Genomic DNA, 11997 nt, shown 5'->3' with positions numbered 1-11997 from the left:
TGAACGCCAAAAGTTTATTCGAAAGGCTGTTGTAATATTGTCCCAAGTTGAAGTATCCTTTGGTTCTTCAGAGACTCCCGTTTCAAATGTTGGCTTGCCCAATTATGTCAGTAGGCCTGGCCATATCTGCCGACCAAATGCGAAGACACAGGAGGGTATGCCTGATGTGTGTTTTTAATTTTATTATGATCTGACGTCGAAATCCCTTTACATCCATATTTACCAAACTATAACATGATTTTTTAGAGAAAATGAAAGGGAAAACTTATTCAAGTAAAATGTTTACGTAGATCATGTAAGTTTAAATTAAAACCAAAGTATTTGTATTTATAGGGGTGTTCCGGTGGCTGCAATCGATTCTTTTCCAAAAATACTGGAAATTTTCTTGCATCTGTTGCATGGTCAAAACCACACTGTGGTACCATTTTGTACGGCGAAGATATCATTTCGTCAAAATCCATCAAGTTCGAAAGATGATTTTAACTGAAAATATTCCAAATCCTGAAGCCCTGGATTAGGTCATATTTGGTCATCATTTTCCTCCGATGGTTGATCTTTTCAACTGGATGTTAATTGTGGTATGACATCTCCAACCGTCGTGCTATAGACAGAAGTTTCCATATAAACATGAAACATGATGATTCTTCAGGCTAAATTGATGATTTTATCCGATTCATATCATCTTCGCATTCGTATATGCTCATCAGTATACCAGCACAAAAAGCGATAACGTTATGAAAACATTTATAAACAGAATCGTTAAAACAAGCAAACAAATAATCAATATATCTTCAGGCAACTTTCTTGACAATACACCTTTTGGTAGATTTCAAATAATTAAATATACTTAACACTAACAATGAAAAAAAAGCCTCTATCTTTTTTCGTACAACTTTTCCAAACTATATTGCGTCGTGATATTTCACTTGTTTGAATTCTTCGTTAAGTTCCGGATTAACGTCTGTTGCTGGTGCTTGTGCAGGCATTCCATCCTTGTCGAATTTCTTGCGTTTGAAAGGATCGAAGCTGTACAAGAATAAATAAATTTTTCACAAGGGGGAAAATAACCTGAATTTTAGGGGGGGGGGGAAAGATGTAAAGTAAGGGGGAAGAGGAATAAAGCTAGTTCTTCCCCCAAACACCGCTCTTTAGATGGAAGGGAGGGGGGCGGGACAAGTGTTACATACTACAAATCATATTTACATCATCTCCGTATTCGTTTTGTCAGAGAATCCGAATGAGGCGCGTATGAAGCTGATCCATTTTTGAATTTCATTTACTTTCTATTAGCAAACTTGAAATGCCTATATTTTATTATCTAAAAAGGATACAAATACCGGTAACAATTGTGCCTAATGATTCATGTAAAAAGGATTTTCTGGAGTAAACTTTCTGAAGATCACGATAGGGTCATGGTGGTAGTGGTGGTCGTGTGGGGATGGGGGGGGGGGGGCGAGGTTAAGAGGAGATCAATTGGTTTCATCTTTTACATAGATACCTTCCTTCCATAGTATAATGATGATTAAAATAGGTATCAATAGACCAACAAATATCGAAACCAGAATCGTCCAAATCGGAGCATGATGCTTCGCTTTAAGGGTGTTGGGCATGGGCGGCGATCATGGGGGGGGAAGGGGGACATGTCCCCCCAATATTTTAGGTGGGGATATAGTATCTTATACCCACCCCCCAATATTTGGTGGCATAGTTTTTTTGTGTGGCTATAAATAGAAAATAATGCATGAGATTATTTATCCAAATCATATTTGGCGGTGGCTAAAACTTCATCCAACACATGCTGCATGAGGTAAATGACTCTTCGTGGTCGTTTCTGTGACCGTATAGCATGTATTCACTCATGATTATTATATTAATGTCTGTACATCTCTTTCGTATGAGTGTAAGTACGTACAATCATATATATGATCCACATCGTTATGGGTTCACTGGGTTTCCATTTGGCCTTTCCTACAAGATTTCTAACCGCAGGCGCGTAGCCGGGGGGGGGGCAAGGGGGAGACCTCCCCCTCGAGCATATGGTTTGTATTTTTTTATGATATCGAAGTTTTATAGTAGCCGTTATAAGAGGTTTAATATTTGAACACCAATAAATTAACTGTGTCTGAATTTTCGAAAATTCCCTGACCAACATTTTTCATCATACTCCCCTCTACCCGTGCAATTTTTACCGGTCTGTTAAGGTTTGAAGGGGGTTTTTCTATATTGGTTGTCCATTAGATGAAATTTTGTGCAACATTATGGGTATGTTTTGAAGTGAATTCATTATTCAAATTCTGAACAAATAATGGGCTAAAAACCTTGAAAAGTGGGGCTGACGGGTACTGTGGGCCGTTACGTAGAATTACCTACAAAAGCAATGATCCACAGGAGATGCGATGAGGTCGAACATGATGTGTGACTAGTGACAATCTTGAAAAAGGTTATGGATGGAAAAAAAAACTATTGGGAAAAACTTGGTTCTCAGGCAAAAGTGTACATCTGGATGGTCATTTTAAGCCCGAGAAGTGTCATTTCCGGTGATCTGGGGGACTGTCAAAACCAGAAATTTCTTCTACGCTGCGCGCCAACCAATGGTGGCGCTCCGCTTTGATAGTAATTAGCGCCTCAGGTTAGAAAATCCTGGATACGCGCTTATATATATATATATATATAGAAGTTATAGAAGTGTATACACTGTTCCAAGTAGAACACGACAGAGTGCTCAATTCCACGTTATGAAGAAGAGCGTAATGTAAATTGTCAGGAGATCAACAATATCGATCAACAGCTCAGGTTCTTGTAATTTATGCCAGGCCGAGAAACTAGCGATAATAGACCATTCAAGCCCTAATCTTTTGAACAAACGATCAGAAATCCTCGCAAGCTGCAGACATCAACCAAAACATCCCCAAAATAAAGTCAAAACTAAGATGAAAGAGAGATAGCTTTTTAGTACACCTCCTGACGATTGCTAGTAAGCGTGAAACTCTGCAATAGAGGTTTGGTTGTAAAAATTAAAATGATGGTAAGGAAAAACTGAACTACTGAATATTATTGAAAGGTACCTTGCTCAGTAAGTGCGTGCCCAAAAGTTAGGGAGTTTATCTGCCCACCGTCAGTCGTAGGAAACGTTCCGTTGGGGGTATTTGTACCCAGTGGCGTAGGAAGGTACTTTTGAGTGGGGGGGGGGGCTGAAGACTGATGGCCGGCCTGGGGGAGGGGTCTGGATTTTTTTGGCATTTCTAGGTGACCTCAGATGCAATTTGCTGCAATGTAGCACACTTCAACACCCACTCCATTTTGTAAAAACTTTTGCATTTTCACCTGGCCTTAGATGCAATTTGGTGCTCCAAATGAGATTTTTTCTCATTTGGAAATGAAAAAGGGGTTTTCTGACTTGCGAAGCGGGGGGCGGAATGATACTTCCGCCCCTCCATATTTTTCACGGGGGGGGGGGGGGGGCTGGCGCCACCAGCCCCCCGGTTCCTACGCCCTTGTTTGTACCACAGCCTTGCGGTTACACCATATTATAGATCATGACCTAATGAATTGTTTGTTCCTCAGAATGCACCATTTGATGTCTAACTTTTGAGTTTTTTGTTTTTCAGGAGGCAGACCTAACCCTACTACATGGACGTACGCCTAACTGACACCGGGGCCACATCCTGTTCGTCCATAAAGGTCCATGGCATGGCCCTACCTCAAATCAGTAAATATTTCCTAAAAAGTACTATAATAGAGAAAAACAACAGAATGTCAGAAGGATTTAAAAATTATGGCGACTTCCTATGTGACGTTATATTTACATCAAGTATAGGGCACAATGTTGACAGTTATGATACACTTTCTCAGCATATTTTAGTGACATTGTTTATCGTCATTTTATACATTATCTGTCCCTTTATATGCCCCCACCCCCCGCCCCACCCTCGCAATCTTTATTATACCTCCAGCGCCCTTTCTTTGACCTGTGACATGTTATACATATGCTATCTTCTTTAAAATGTTATAAAATCTGATTCTAACAAGCTGGTAGTATAAACTCATGTTGCTATGGAGCCATTAGGCTATAATGTGTATCAAATATCTTGTTGTTTTCTTACACAAGAATTTATTATTAAGTATAGTCTATAATTCAAAAGCTTAGTATGTAATGTTAGAAGGCACAAAACAAAGTAAACATCGCTCGGTATCTACATAACAAAATTGATCTTATATAGTGATACAAAAAGTATTAGAAATGTAATATGGCCACAAACACATGAAACGTATCACACTTTCTGTAAACAAATATCTGGAATATTTATTTGCATGTTTCTGGTAATGTTGTGACAAACTTGGTGCTTACGACTTTTAATTAGGGACATAGTATGACACTGGACAGGTCATTTTGGGTGACGTCGCTTTCTTTTTACTTCACTTTAGTCTGCTCTATATATCAGGGGCGTCGGAGCCGGTTCGGCAGGTCCGGCGAACGCCGGACCAATATTCACGGCGCGAAAAAAAAAAAAAGTAGGACTAAGAAAAAAAATGTCAACAAATAATCTGGGAGGTATATTTTTCAATAATTTTCAATAATGATGACGGCCAGTAGGCTAAATGTGACTACTCTGGCAGGTCTTGTTTTCAAGCTCGGGCGATTTCCTGCAATCTGGGAGGCATTTTTGCAAAACTTTCTCCATTACGCTACGCGCCAACCATGGTGGCGCTTAGCATAGTTTGACCTACCAAACGCCCCCCCTGATAATTATGATAGATGGCCACACTCTGATCTGCCGTACCAATCCCAAATAGCTTCCGACGCCCCTGTATATGCTGTAAGGTATATAGCTTAGTCTTATAGAAGTGTAACTATAGCCACCTTTGCGTCATAACATTCATCATAAGCTGGATAGTACAGTATATTGGATCTGTAATAGTGGATGTTTTGGTATGTACAATCCTTTAAAAACTTTCCGTTTTTTGTTTTTCGAGAAAGATATTCATAATTACCATATACTTAAAACAACATTTTGGGTTGAAATCGAAATATATGTATATATCGATTTCAATGCTAGTGTTCCTAGTGAAATCCGAATACAAAGAAACTCATTAGTTTGTTTTAGTCAAGTTTCATTTTAAGAAGTGAAAAATAAATTTCAATTTTCAAAGTTAAAAGTATTTCATATACATGTGTTTCACACAACTACGAAAAATATACGAAAGCTATACTCCGGTTCTGATTGGCTCATCTTTGAGGGCTCGGAAATAGCAGTTTCCATCACCTAAAACATGCCTTCTGACCCTCAAGCCATGCACATCTATACGCATTTGCAATTAGACGGTCGTGATGATTTTTATAATATATACAGATTAATAAACGCAATTTAAAAGATTAATTGTGATGTGATCCCAAACTAGTAAGTAAATTCCCAATATTTCGGCCCATACCTCCGGTGCACAGTTCTCGGTTAACCGGTTTCAATGAGGTGAACGGATGAGAGCCATTCGAAGGCGTCTTTAGATATAGGGAAAAGCAAATGGGACGTCAGTCTATCGGAGCTTTAATACCCATCATGCAGGATCCGCCGTTAAATACACATTTTTTGCAGTCAAGGTACTTTGTAAAGATGCGACAAGCGTGTTCTAACCTTTATGCCATACTTGTTTCGTACTGGGGAGAGGGCGGTTGTAATAAGTTTCTTGACTGTATATATTATTAATGGTATTTTAAGGGGAGGGGGGGGGACCAACACAACTTTAAAGAAGGATATAAGTTGAATGTTTTTTCCATGTATTGAACTAGTTCCTAGGATATGGACACAAGCAAAACAACTTTGAACTAGTAACTCCAGGAACAAGCAGAAATTGCAATGAAACCAGGCACATATGTACTAGACATTGAAATGACATTTGCATAGCCACCGACACATTGGTGGGGGCGGGGGCATGACCCCAATAATTTTCAAAGCAATGATTTTCAAAAAGAACCGTTTTCAACCGTTTCAAAGTTGGTGAATGTTGACAACTTTTTTCTTGGCTTCAGGCTGTCTTGCCCCCCCCCCCCACCCCAAATTAGAAAACAGTATCGGTGCCCTGATTAGCAAATTAAAGGAGGAATGTAAAAAATATACTTTCTAACGTATGAAGGGACGCAGAAAATATGACAATAATATATTTTTCCATGTATTAGGAATCAATCTTGGAAACAAGTGGAATTGTACGGTGGCTTAATAAGGAAAAAGGAAAGGAAAAGGGGGTCCTCAAATCTCAAAATGTTGACTTCTTATATCAAATTGTTGAGAAAGTCCAAACCTTGAGATAAAAAGTCCAAATTGTGAGATTTGAGGACCCCCTTTTTCCTTATGACATTATTTAGCCACCGTAGAATTGGAATATCTTTGAGAGATTCTAATTTCTTTCTTGCTGTGACCATGCATCTACCCCGCCCCCCCTTTCTCAATTCATGTCGGGTAGCCTAGTATTTCGTGACTTTGATGTTCAACGTTTCGGAAAATAACCGTTTACACTATGGTTGCCCCGTGACAATGGAAGTTGGTCAGTGATTCAGGCCTAATTATCAATAGCTATCCATGATGGTCGGGATCGGACGATCCCAAGCGCACCTTATTGGGCCAACACCCCGGCACCTCGTTCGCCAAGCAGGCTCACTGCACATACTACATATAAGTTCTACCACCCAAATAAGCCTTAAAATAAACAGTTTCAAACTTACCATTTACTGTCACTGCTACAGCTAGGCAACAGAATACATACGAACGTGTTGTAGGCCTTTCACTCAGACACTGTGTAGTGAGTGTTAGATGGAACACGTATCGCGTGTTTGTGGTATAGCCAAAATTGAGCCATTTTGGACATCAGCGCATGAGGTACAAATCCATCATAAAGGACAGTTACTGGCTTAACTCGCAGTCTTTAAGAATTTTAAATAGGGCGGAATATAAGAGTTGTAAGAAATTATGATCTAGTATAAGTAAGTGGCTTAAAATATATATTGTGCCGCTATCTCAAAACTGGGGGACATGTCTCCCTGTCACCCACCCCCCCCCCCAATGGTTGACGTCCGTGGCTTAAAGGGTCCACGATGATAAAAGTTCTATCAATTGTGAGAATTTCGGTAGCTGCTGTTGCAAGCAAGAAGAGTTTAAAAACCAGCCTTAACAATCGCATTCGGAAGTAGAGTGATGGTTGGTGAGTAATATATGCTATGAATTGAGATGCAATACCATGGAAAGTAACATATGATTTGATTTTTTTGATTTATTTATTTTCTATTTTCATGCATATATTACAATGTTTACAGTGAAAAGACATATAACAATTGATAAGACCATGGTGGAAGGGCTTTGAATACGAAGCTTTTACAAGAAGCCCACCGTAACATAATTAATTACAAAGTACATGTAAATAAAAGGGAAAAAAGAAGTATCAGAAGAGGATCTGCCCCCCCCCCTTACCCCACCCACCGTATTGACCCGCCAGGTAACTTGGCCAGAATAAAAGAAAATGGAGCATTCAGTTGGGATAAAATAGAAAGATGTCAAATAGAAACATAAACAAAAATGGAGATGAAAATACAAAAGGTTAAACTAGAAGTGTTCATATTTAGATATAAGTGTCTTTTTAAATTAATCAGCAAAATAATATTACGGATTGTGCGTATTTGATTGAATCACAGGTTTGGTTCCAGAATTTAGTACCATCAGATACAATTTAGCGTTTGAATAGGTGTGAATTGATGGGAAGAGAAAAGGTGTTGGGAGGACCTGGTATTGTGGGAATGTGTATCATGAGTGAAGGAAAACAAATTTGAGAAACTATCTGATAACTGTTGCTTAACAAATTTAAGAATGAATATAGGCCTAGCGCAATGGTGTCTGTGGATAACAAAAATATTAAGAATACCTAATCTGGTAGCAAAAGAGGAGATGTATGTGCTCTTAAACTTGATTGGGTGATTAAACGAACAGTTTTTTTCTGGAGTATGAATAATTGATGAGAAGGGTGAGCATTTCCCCGAACTAGATTACAATAGCTTAAATGAGGATGAATGAGAGTATTGTATACATCCCAATAACGCAAGATTTGTAAGTGGTCGCTTATGTCAGACAATAGAATGCCAGATTTTGAATTAACAATAGAATCATGACAAAAAATATTATCAATGAGTAATGAAGATGTGGCTGTAATCCTTGTTAGTAAGGTTGCTTAGCAAATTTAACGTTACCGGCTGGACAAAAGTACCAAATTTGGCATGGAGTTTCTTTTCGACCTATCTATCGATTTTATCCGTGGAACCCACTTAATCGGTTCCGATTTTTCAAGATGGCGGCTAAAATCCAAGATGGCCGCCAGCAAAAAAGGAAATGTCATATATGTTGCTGTAAAAATCAGAAATGAACAAATGAGGGGTCAATTCAGGTGTTTCCGGGGTTCGCTGAAACAGATGATGGTAATGGCATGTACATATTGGTAATGGTAATGGCAATACATACTGGAAGTATTCGGGAATTCTGTCTACAATGTTTCAATACCATGTTTCTTGACCAGACAGTTCACAGTCGATGTACACTTTTTGGATGAACATGTGCATCGACAAAGAGATGTGCAAGGCAGATTTGCCTTGCTGCATTTGCGTGTGTGCTTTTTACGTGCAAAGAAAACGGACACAGACCAAAGGTCAACAGAACCAAAAACAATCCCAGTCTGTATAACAACCACCCAAAACCCAACTGAAACCCACAAACAGAAATCTGTCACTAACCCACATATGTATATAACGTAGCGTTTAACGTGACGTGAAAAGGACACGGACCCAAAGGCCAACATAACCAAATCAATAAATCACTACAAACCAGCCCCCAAAAGCCAACTGCAAACCACAAACAGAAAACCCCCCACCAACCCATATATTATGAATCGACCACACAAACCCCCACACCTAACAACTAACTCACTCCAAATTTCATCCGGGGAACGCCGTCCCGATAGTAGACGACAGGCTTGCGCAAGCGTCTACGAAAGGCAGTGTCGGGAAGCCGTGCATGGTCCGCCTCCATGCGCAACCTAATGTCACTTTGCACGAGGGGGACGAAAGCCTCGGCCCTCCAGACGTCCCCATCGAAAACTAGGCGGCATCTGCTGTTCCAGATGTGTCTCCTGATGATTATAGCGGCAAACAACAACAGCAGATCCCTAACCCAGGTTGGGCACACAGAGGGCAACAAACCATACAAAACAAAATCACTACTAATGGCCCACAGTGTGCAACCAATAACACCAATAACGAAGGCCTCAAACCATCATTCCCACACCAACCGGTCAAAGGGACACTCCAGCAAAAGGTGTTGCATAGTCTCGATGGCCTCACAGCCCACATGGGGACAAATCCCATCACCTAATTGCCACCTGACTAGGCGAAAATGATTAGTGATGAGGACCCCATGTGCAATCCTCCACGCCCAGTCCCGGAGACAGCTATCTAGTGACTTTCAACACACAGACCGCCACACATCTGGAGTGATGGCGGTTTGGCAATCCGACGGGCACACATGCGCGGGCGTTGAACATAACACAGAGGGGCCACGTTCAGCAGAACATCTGGCCCACCCTCCTCTTTGATTCCACGAAGTGAGTCATCAATCTGTGTATACACCCCGAAGGGCGTGTCGCATTTGGCCGGTTATTGGGAGGGAGAGCCACCTCCGACTGAATGTTTCGAGCCTTGCCTCCACCTGATCAGCCTTCTCGGCCCAAGTGGTGGCCTGGTGGCCTCCGAGGCACCATAACCTAGCCAGATGCCATTTACCCTGATCATGACATCTGACCAAGTAGCATCGAACGGGAGGGATTGGCCGCGCCAACCTTCTAAACGCAGCCCTTTGGTCTTGGACTTGTTAAGTCTGGCACCAGTAGCCTCTTGGAAGGTGGCCAAAACCTTCGATAAAGGCTTGAAGGAGGCGAGGTCCGAGAAAATACAAGTGACGTCATCGGCATATTGCACACCTGTAACTCTAGCCCCACCCGGTACATTGAAGGGTCGAAAACGTAAGCATCTGTCCAGCGAGGTACTAAGCGTTTTGCTGAAGAGAACATACAACAACGGGGAGAGGGGACAACCCTGACGGACTCCCCTTCGAACCGGGAAGGAACCAGAAGTTAATCCGTTAACAGTGACCATGCTCGTGACGTCCTTATATAGTAACGAGACGCAACGAATAAACACTGAGTTCAATCCGAAGGACTCTAAGGCTCTGAACAGAAAGTCGTGATCTACCATGTCAAAGAGGTAGCGAACACGTCTCTCAAGTCCCCACCGAGAACCTCTCAGAAGGTCCTATAGAACTCAGCAGGGAGGCCATTGGGACCGGGGGAGGCCGGGGGACTTTCCCTTCTTCATCGCTGCTACCGCTGTCCAGAGCTCACCAACGGATAGATTCGAACCCAAGCTATCGTTTTCACTCTGAGGGGGGGGGGGGGGGGGGGGCTGTCTATACCAGACAACAAGTCTAACTGGAGATCCTCGCTAACAGCAGCCCTGGAGTACAAGTTCGAAAAGAATGACCTTAATACTTCAGATGACTAGTGACCTGACTTAGCGTGTGTTGTTAGCAGAATTGACGTTGTGTTTATGAAGGGTGCACAATCGTATAAAATCTCTCAATGAGTCGGTATTCACATCTGGTCGGTTTTCCCTCAAGTTACCTTATTATATAGTTGACTCAGTGTAATTAGTCTTACATGACACTCGTAACTCCCATATATATAACGGGCTTTGCGACAGTGTCTATCCACGGTCGATCACACCTCAAAGTTCCCCAATAAGTCCTAACTGGCTTCCTGAGCCAAAGTGACACAAGTAGAATACCAGCCATAACATATAGTCAGGGTGCTAGCCCGGTTTCATTTACACGTCTGAGGACGGAAGGTTTGATGGTCCCGATCAGTAAATGGCACAGGGGGTCTGGGGAATAAATATATATATGACATTTCCTTTTTTCTGGCGGCCATCTTGGATTTTGGCCGCCATCTTGGAAGTGGGTTACCCAAGCAACATGCCATGGCCATCATCTGTTTCAGTGACCCCGGAAACATCTTTTTGACCCCTCATTTGTTCATCTCCGATTTTTACACTCAGATATATGACATTTCCTTTTTGTGGCGGCCATCTTGGATTTTGGCCGCCATCTTGGAAGTGGGTTACTCAAGCAACATGCCATGACCATCAACTGTTTCAATGACCCCGGAAACACCTTAATTGACCCCTCATTTGTTCATCTCCGATTTTTACAGCCAGATATATGACATTTCCTTTTTTTCTGGCGGCCATCTTGGATTTTGGCCGCCATCTTGGATAATCGGAGCCGATCAAGTGGGTTCCACGGATAAAATCAATAGATAGATCGAAAAGAAACTCCATGCCAAATTTGGTACTTTTGTCCAGCCGGTAACGTTAAGCCTGAAAATTGTTGCTAAGCCACCTGACTATGTTGATTTTGATATTAATGGTAAATATGAATGAGAATACAATTAAATCAAGAAAATGTGAAATATGAGGCAAATGTTCATGCTTCAAAAGATCAATATTAAAATTACCTGTAAGATAGCAAGTTTTCTTTCCATTTTTGTATGTTTTGCAAAATATCAGATAATTCATCATAAAATGCAGCTATTGAGACATCAGAGGGTTAATAAATAAATCCCAAGATATACAGTTTTATTGTTGAGTTTAACCTCAACAAACATGAATTCAAATTACAGAGGGTTTGATAAAAGATCGTTTCCAATTACCAAAGGTATTACTTTATTAATATAAAAACCAACTCCCCGGCCACGTTTAACACTCCTGTCCCTGTGAATGAAAGTATAATTTGGAATTTGAATTGAGCAAAGGTTTGAATCAGGATTAAGCCAGGTTTCCGTAATTGCTAAGGCAGTAAAATTACTTGAAGAAGAAATCAAAATTTCATTTATGGCATCAACATTTCTTGATAACCT

The sequence above is a fragment of the Apostichopus japonicus genome, chromosome 18, assembly GCF_037975245.1.
Source record: "Apostichopus japonicus isolate 1M-3 chromosome 18, ASM3797524v1, whole genome shotgun sequence".
In the NCBI taxonomy this organism is placed as follows: domain Eukaryota; kingdom Metazoa; phylum Echinodermata; class Holothuroidea; order Aspidochirotida; family Stichopodidae; genus Apostichopus; species Apostichopus japonicus.
Note: the sequence above shows the minus strand (reverse complement) of the source record.